Source organism: Desmodus rotundus, chromosome 1 (assembly GCF_022682495.2).
Source record: "Desmodus rotundus isolate HL8 chromosome 1, HLdesRot8A.1, whole genome shotgun sequence".
Taxonomy (NCBI): Eukaryota; Metazoa; Chordata; class Mammalia; order Chiroptera; family Phyllostomidae; genus Desmodus; species Desmodus rotundus.
Window position 1 is genome coordinate 56,833,099 of NC_071387.1, and position 9,467 is coordinate 56,842,565.

The 9,467-nt window shown below is 37.1% G+C and overlaps 1 protein-coding gene across 16 annotated transcripts in view; it reads right to left on the bottom strand.

Moving 5' to 3' along the window:
* PTPRD (protein tyrosine phosphatase receptor type D) overlaps positions 1 to 9,467 on the bottom strand; it is a 517,292-nt gene that overhangs the window by 506,316 nt on the left and 1,509 nt on the right. The window lies entirely within an intron of this gene.

The following is a 9,467-nucleotide window of genomic DNA, read 5'->3' on the forward strand; positions in this document are numbered from 1 at the left end:
CATATGCATGTGAGAAGCAATCCAGGAACCTGGGCAAAGAAGACTTCATTGTTGGCAAACGTACGTGAGCCCCAGCGACCAAAGCATTTCCCATGTGACTCTGTTTTATGAACCATACCTGATTCGAAACTTTAGGATGTCTTGTTGCCAGAGAAAAAATAATTTTCCAAATCAACAAATGTAATATCCTGTATTATATTATTTATAAAACCATAATTAATTAGAGATATGTCTCTGAGCCCTGACAAAAAAAGGAAAAAAGAAAAAAGCTGAACCTTTATGAAATACGTCAAATGGGGGAAAACTTATCAAGTCATCCAGCTGTTATTGATAATGAAATTAACAGGTGAGCAGTGAAAATATAGTATTTTTAAAGACATTATAATTGAAAGAATTCCCCAGGTGAAATTGCGCAGGGCAGGCTGCCAATAAATAGAATGCATACATGTCAGTCACTTGGCAGAATTTCAGTTCTCTGACGGGAAGATGCTCTTCAGATACCCCTGCTGGTTCTTCATTTCTCTTTATGAAAATCCTTACCTATTGGGCAGCTAAAAAAATGTCAGGCTTGGGTGGAAATATTTGATTTAACCCCTTGTGCTCCAGGATCGACCCCAGCACTCAGGCAGTTGTGGCACTGGCCTGAAAGCAATTTTAGAGTTAGAAGGCAACCGCCAAAAACAGTCCAAAACACTTCAGTAAAAGTAAATAAACATAAAAGAAGGAAAAGAAAAAGAAAAAGAAATCAGTGCCTCAAGTCCCAAGCAAAGCAAGGAATCGAAGAGACTTTTCAGAAATTACAGCGGCACAGCCTGTGTAGTGCGTAAGATTCTTCCTGTACTTGGGTCAAGAAATCACCGTGTCATTGGGTGCACTTGCCTAGTATATGAGAAATAAATTTTTTTTAAAATTCATGTCAGACACAAGAATATATTTAAGGGTTAAGAATGGAGTGCATAAAAGTTGGGGTTGTGATACTGGTTGATTTAAAATTCTGGCTTAAATTTCATCTTGATTACCTATGTCTAGCTATGCAAACTTGAGAAAATTCCCCCTTTATGCTTCAGCTTCCTCTTGGTGATAATAAAAGCATCTGACTTGACCTAGAGTTGTTTTGGAGATTAAACATAACCCTGAAGATAAAGTGCTATGCAGAAAGCCTGGCACATAGTAAGTGCTCGGGAAATTTCAGCAACTCTCACTATTATGACTTTACACGCCAATCACTATTACTGTACTTTTAATGTCAAGAAGATTAAAGAAAATGTGTCCTGAGCATCATCAGAGGTTTCAAATGAATATTCTTCACATTCATGACTTCAATAAATTCAACTCAAAAAAAAAAAAAAAAGAGCATAGCACTTGAGCTTAGAATTAGAAAGTGAGAGAATAGTAATTAGGAGGATTTTAATGAACACAAAGTTAGGACAGCTGGCTAAGGACAGAAAGGAGATTCCAGGAACAGAACTGGCTGAACCAGAGAGGCAGCAGAGGACAGAGTCTTCTCTCTGAAGGCAGGATGTCTGCCACCTCAGGAGCGCAGAGCACCTGGGGCCACAATGAGAGAGGCGCCTGGACACACAAGCAAGGATCTGACTGCAGAGAAATCCAACTGCTGTGCTGAGGATTTAGCACTTGAGTGCACAGACTTGAGAAAGTTTGCACTTCAGAAAACAAACATTTTGAGGAAGAATTGAAGAGAACTGAGAAACACAAAGGGCACACAGCAAGCTATGCATGGTGTGCTAAGCATCTCAACAACATGGTAAGAGGGCAGAGATGGAAACGAAGTGATAAAAGTTATATAAGATTACAGGAATAAATCTAAAAAATAAAAATTGGACGGAGACAAGAATGAAAGCAAGGAAGGAAACAGAAATGACACCAAAGTTTCTGGAAAATTTATAATGAATTTATCCAGAGATAAATCAGGTGATGAGATACTAACAAAAAAGAAGTAGATTCGATTACGGATAAAAGATTATACTGAGTTTGGGATACAGGAGGGGCTACTATGTCTTAACCATCTAACAAGAAATTTTTTTAAAAAGTCAGGTCTGGAACTCCAGAGAGAAGTTAGAAAATTTAGTTTGAAGGTCATCATTATAGAAATTATTTCTTCTATGAGAATTGGATAGGAGCATCCCAGTAGACAATATAGGCAGTGACCTGAATACGGCCATTGATTAAAGGACAATAAAAGAGTTGAGAATGGAAATGAAGACACAGACGCCAAACATCAAATGAATAGGAACCAGAGTTGATGAAGAAAGTGAGAGTGAAAGAGGGAACTCAGACAGAAAAAGTTCTGTCCATAGGACAGTTCTGTCCATAGGAATTTATTCCCCTAGCAAAATACAATTCCCTTCTTCCACCCCCCCCCCAGGAGAAAAATGTGAACATTATTTCTTGGCCAGTAACTAGATTTAGAATAGATAAGACATTTCCAATCAATGACTACTATTCCCAATTATCTAAATCTTGATAGATTCATTTAAAATGAGATACAAAAGCATGCATCAAAAAGTCACACTGAATAATTTTAACTAGAGAAGTCAAAAGTGGTAGCCATATTCATTTCTCTCGTAAAATCCTTTAATAATATTTCAATGAACTTACTATTACAAGTAGTTTGAATATTTTTCACAGGGAGGCCAGGGGCTACTTGGGCTGCGAGAACCACTAGTACACGCTCATTATGTCCCTTTAGCTGGGGTGAATCATGGGGGGAAAGGTTAGAGTAAAAAATTATTTTAAACATTGAAAACAAATGTCTTTTTAACCTATAATGGGACACTGGATCAGTATGAGATATATCTAGTCTAATTTTTCCCTGTGAAATTGCACTGGAGGATCTTAGGGAGAGACAGAAGGCAGTAAATTCCTATCCTCCATCAATACATTTGACCTCGGAGCAAACCCCACAACTGGGTACAGGCACCCGCCATCCATCATTGCTCCTGAAACCTGATCTTTCAGAGAAGGACAGCTGCACTGGGCCAAGAACTAAGGAGCTTTCTAAGATGCCCTGCCACACAAGAAAAAAAAAGCAAATTCTTTCTGTTCCTATTTTAATGGAGTGCTTTGCTAAACATGTCTTGCCCTAGACTGCAGCTCCACATCCAATATCACCAGGGATCTATAAACACATTCTTAACTTTTAAGCACATTTTTCCTTTTGTAAATTCTAGGTAAAATCACTTCTAGCTTTTGCTTTAAAAGCATTCTGAGATAAATAATAGACATGGCATACTGATGTGTCCAGACTTCATAAACGTGCTGGAAAGGAAAGGCAGACCCAGCGTGTGTGGTGAATACAGCATGCACCCAACATGGGCGAAGCTGGGCGAAGGTGCACAAAACACCCACATTCAACAACTCGAAATGTTTGAAGCCAGGGAGTAATAATTTATAATGAATAGCCAAAGAGAGCAGAACTCTATCATAGAAATTAGTGTCATGAAGTATAGAATTTTCATTACGTGACTCCTAAATCCAGAATTTTTAAAATTTAAAATACAAAATAAGATAAATTATTATTTAATTGGATCTTCATCCCATTTATGGTTATTCTCTCCATTTTGCAGATGATGAAACTGAGCCCCTGAAATGTTATATAACTTCTCCCAAGATTCCAGAGATAAGTGACCCAACTAAGGCATGAATTCTTTTCTTCTTACATCAAGTTGTTGATGTATGTCTTTTTTTACTGCAGAAGAAGAAGAAAGAAGAAAGAAGAAGAAGGAGAAGGAGAAGAAGAAGAGGTAGGAGAAGAAAAAGGAGGAGGAGGAAAGGGAGGAGGGGGAGGAGGTAGAGGAAGAGGAAGAAGGAGAAGAAGGAAGCCAATTGACACCTTGCAATCTTTAGCTTTATCATTATATATTGGATTGGCCAAAAGTCGGTTACATTTTTTTCTGTAAAATAAAAGACACTTTTCATTTTTCCAATAACTATTGATTGGGATATCTTGATTATGTCAGCTATCTCCCACTATTGGCTTCTAGAGGGTATAGGCCAGGGTGCTGCTAAATATCTTCTAATGCATAAGACAGCCCCACAGCAAAGAATTATTTGACCAAAATGTCAACAGTGCCAAGAAACTTTGCAAACCACTTTTGACACATTCGATCAGTCACAGCACCTTCTCCAAACACTGCATAAAATGCTTTTTTGCATTTCAGTTGCATTTTTACATTTCTTGAAATAATATGCCAAAAATATTGTATATCTTCTTCCATCTTCAATATTAAAATGGCTGCACAAAAATTCACCAATTTTGTTTTTTTTGTTTTAAATGCACACTGATATGACAGTTGTCACAATAGAATCTAACAAAAATGTTTCAAATGAAGTTAAAGACAACTAAGCACTACTAGAGCCATCATACAGAAAAAAAACTAGTAGACTTTTTGGCCAACCCAATACCTGCTCAATTAAATAAAATTAACTAATAACTGACTTTCAATTAATTGTAAAATCAGTCCTAATAGAAAATTTTAGTTAACAAAAGGAGTCCATTTACTGAAACTTAAAAAAGAAGTTTCCTGTTAGTTGTGACCTAATGATCACAGATAATCATTTTATATATTTGAAAGTACAATTTCAACTAATCCCAAAGCAATGCTAAAAAGCACTATTTTCTAAATACAACTCACAAATCTCAACTTAGTTAGCTACTGGCACATTAAAGAATATGGCTCCAGGGCTGTTTCAGAAAAAAACATACACAATTAAGAATTTATAAATTTAATCAGTCTCATGAAACTGACAGTTTCCGATGTTTAAATCCAGTAAGTGGCAATGTGGTAAAGGTCACAATGCTCCTGACATTGTTTTCTGAATGTCAAAGTCAAACAGTGGTTGTGGTCAGTGAATTCAAAGAACTAGGAGCAAGCCTAGCCTCAGATGGCAGCTTTTGCTCTTATATGTTGTTATAAATGCTGAAGGAACAAAAAAGAGCCTGCCACCTAAGAGCAGCCATTTGCAAAGGAAAGCGTAGCTCGCTCACGGCAGGTGGAGAGTGAGGAACATTGAAGTTGTCTATTTGGCTACTGGTCCACCTATCTACTGGCTTACAGACAGAATCGGTTGCCCTAGCTTTCCAAATGGCCGTTTCTTTCGTTTAATGTACTAATCTATGAAACATAGGGATTAGATTTGGGTGACAGTAGAGATTGAAAAGCTAAAAAAAAAGTTTAGTTTTGCTGTTAGTAAAGCTACAAGAACTGATAGGATCCTATTAAGTATATATCAGCATCAAGTAGAATATAATGGCCAGAAAGTGACTGAATGAATTACTTTAAGAAGAAGAGGCAGAACACTGCACACATTGTTTTAGTGAATTTCTTTTTTCACCAACAAGATGCCTCGAGAAGTGTGGCAGTGTACATGGACACAATACTTAAATTTCTGTAATGTCTAAATCTTAAAAATATTTCATAAAGAAAATGTTAGGAGAGGAAATGCAAACTGACTGTTGAAGCCGTGAAGCGAGCGGGTCATATTCACTGAAGGGAAGCGAGGGACACAGGCCTTGAGTGTGATTCTGTGAGATATGCCCTGTGAGAACGTTACTCCACTACGGCTTCACGACAGCGGCAGCGCCATGACTTCATTACTTGGGTCACACTGAGTCAGAGACTGTGCTAGCACAGAAGCCTTTGCTCTTTGACCTCCCTGGACTTATGACGCAAAGAAAATGCTGAACTTTTACACGGGAGGCTATAATTTCATATAATGAACAGTCAGTGAGCACAAGCCACATATTCTTTTAGCTAGCTATCTTTCTTAAGGGCTTAATTGTGGAGAGCTGAAACGTACTTTTAAAAGAGGTCGGGGAGGGGAGGGAGGATTGTCAAGCTAAGCATGATTTTTTAATCAGTGTTACCAAATCCTAATTGGAAGCAAATGAGATTATCCATATAGAAAACATATCCCCAAACAAACCTATTCTTTGGCAGAAATGTCACTATGCTATGAAATTACGGAAGCTCAAACAAGTAACATTTGTAGGGACGAAATGTACTGACAAATCCTTTCTAAGCAATCTTCTTCCACATTATCAGATTTCTTCAGCTGATGTGCTTCATACAAATCCTAAATCTTGTAGGTCACAGAAATAACAACTCTTCTCTTTGCTTTTTCTTGGCAAATCATTGACAAATGAAAGAAAGTGTTTTTAAACATTGACTTTGCTTGAGGCTGCAAGTTGCCTTTGTGCCTTCAAAAGTAAGTAGCTTTCCTAAAATATTTTTTCAAAGAAACCAAACAGCACAAAAACAAGGTAAATGACTCCATAAAGCAATAAGACACTCAGAGCAGACCTAGCTTAAAATATAATTCATTTACTCACACTAAACTTTTCAACTGGAGAATACTGTCCCTTTAAGAAAATAGGAAAAAATAAAACATCTTTGAATAGTCTGGAAAACTGAATAATTACATCTTTATATTTACCACTTCATATATCTGTTTTTATAATACAAATCCTAAGAGTATTTTTTTGTGGTCACGAAGCTGAGTATACTACATCACAGGTAAAGTTTATTTTTGAGATTCCCAGAAACTTTTGAGATTAAAAAGGTACACCCAAGATGAAAGGTTAAATGTGTAGCTTTAAAGATGTGAGACTAAAAGTTTGATGCTCTTAGGATTATAAATTAGAACTCAAACCTCACACAAATGAACACTGAAACTGAAGAAGGGTGGTTTAAAAGCAAAAGCACCTTGAGAAAGCCATCTTTCCTGAAACTGCCCTTTTCACATGTGATTGTGGTAATGAATTCTTGTTTATCCAGAGAATCCTTTTAAAAAGAGAATTGTTCAATGGTTTGATAAATCAAGTTTGGTCTGAAGGAAATCCAATATGTAAATACCTATAGTGTGCTCTTTTACAAACAGTCACCCTTGCCAGATTGAAAAACTGAAAATCAACAAAAGAACAGTGTAAGTATACTTGACCTTATTGCCTAACGTCTATCAAGCCTGCCACGGCTGGTCGATTTCAAATTTGTGAAACTGACACTTAAAAATGTATAGAGCATCTTCAGTCCAGGTCCCTCAAGTGCTGACTAAACTGTAGTCACAGCCTCAGATTCGCCTTCCATACTAACTTGCACAGCACTTACAAAGCCAGCTTAATCACACCATCAATCTCTGACTATACTTTCCTTAAAGTAATTCTGCTTCATTTATCTTTTAACCCTACATTATGCAAATAGCATTCTTTATCAATCCAATAAAGAAAAGTTATTAATGTTCCTACTTGTTTATCCTTGACATACACTGAGAAACTGGGATCATATATGAACTTGCACAAATACCTCTTCTATGTTTCACATTCTATATGAAAAATCACCCTTACACCAGCACAGTTTTAAGGAAGTTCTAAACGATGTTTTTGAAAAACCCTTCAGTCAATGTCTATGACTAAAAACAGAGCATGAGTTAATAGGTTTAAAAAGACAAAACAAAAACTTAGGGGACTGCCTACTTGATTTTTTTTAATGTATCTCTAGGAAGGGTTTGCATATGCCATACAAGGGTATCTCCTGGACATAAGAACAGTTATACAGGCCCCTAGTGGCTTACCAAATAGCAGCAGATGAGGGGATTCCAATTCTTAGTTCACGACTTTGAGATATGCTGGCTTTAAACGGGAATGTCAATCTTAAAAGGCAAATCAAATCTTCGCACTCAATACTCTAAGCAGTTTTACTTTCATGGTTATTTACCGAAACACATACATATTAAAACAGATCATGGCATTTCATTACTTTAATAACTACAACTGCTCTGGTCCAAGAAAAATTTGTTACATAACCGTCACAAAAAATATTTAATTAATCCACCTCTTTACATGTCATTACAAAAGTAATATATTACTCATACATATTAAAATATATCCAAGAGACACTTCTTTTTGAATCCTATTCCTCTTATACTATAGTACTCAGGGGTTTAAGAACAGATGATTACTATGCAAAGCACTCACTATTTAAATGAAATATAGACACAATCTGAATGCCGCTTTTGTAATGGCATAAATTGAAAGGTATTTCCCAACAACAGCCAGTGATAAACCTCACAGGGGAGTGCACCTGTTTTAAAAGATCTACAATTAATAACACACCTTAATTCTCATCCCTCTGCTGTCTTTCCTTTACAAAAGAAAATTCCAGGAAGGCACATGTACAGCTTCAAGCAATTTTTAACTGGACACAATCTGACGGCTGAATTCACGAAACTGACCAGCTTGTCAATTTCACACTTTGAAAGTACTATAATAGCTGATAGCATGAGGGTGAATTTAAGAAATCTGTCACAGAATTGCTAGCTCCCTTGAAAAGCAAGGAACAGTACATAATTGCGGGAGGTGGGAGGTAAGGAAATTTTCTTTCTATTGTCCCTTTAGGAGGTTTAGTTCAAGAATTCGGACATCTAGCATTGACAATTTATTTCTCATGCTATGTCAATAAAATAATATCTACTGTGCATATAACAGAATGTTTTCAAAATAAGTAGAATATCTACTAAGCATAGTCCTGAATATCCTCCTATTACCAACATAACAATCTTTAAGTTAGTATCATCTACATATTCCTTCAAATCAAGATATTTCAAGTCTTGGTATCTCACCCTAATTTTACACAAGTTGCATGGTGGGTGTGTACACTTTGAAACACAGATAGAAGAGCCAAAATGGTCACAAGCATCAATGGGTGGACTAACTCCCAGTATGCTGCTACGGGGTGGTTGGAAAGAACAAACCGAAGGGGAAGGTCCACGTTTGTGGATATGGTAGTCCAGCAAATGATCTCGTCACAAGCAGTTACTGGTCTCTGAGAGGCTCAAAATGTATGTGCTACATACACTCTGTTAAGTTGCTGGCAGAGTGTCTGTGGGCATGTAAAAGAAAAAAAAAACTTTAAGAGAAAATACAGGGGAGAGGTCCCTCAGGAATCCTCCTGGATACCTAAGGCACAAAGTGCAGATTGGTCTGGGGGACCACTTTAAGAATTTTAGAAAACAGAGGAGGCATTGAGCAAGTCCTGTACTGGGAGACGAGCTGAAACAATACAAGTGGGTTGTGATCGTCAGGGGTCGGGAGAATGCAACTACTATCCAGAATCCTGGAACACCCAATTAATGAAAGCCAAGCTACCACTTCGTGTTCAAGATTTTGTTGTTGAAGCAGATGAAAACTGACTTCATTTACTAATGCTTCTAAATGAAAATCAACCTCGCAGATAAACAATACAAGTTTTCTACATGCCTATAAAATAGCTACAGTAAATGGACAGAAAAGCAAAGAACCTGTCCATGGCTTTCTTTTTACATTGTTCTCCTCCAACTTGTACTTCTGATTATAAAGTCTGCGTTCCCTTCCCTATGGAATAGTGTGTAAGCACAGCTGATTCCCATAGCAGAACGAGGAGCTCGGATTCTGCTACAGAAAGGACTCCAAA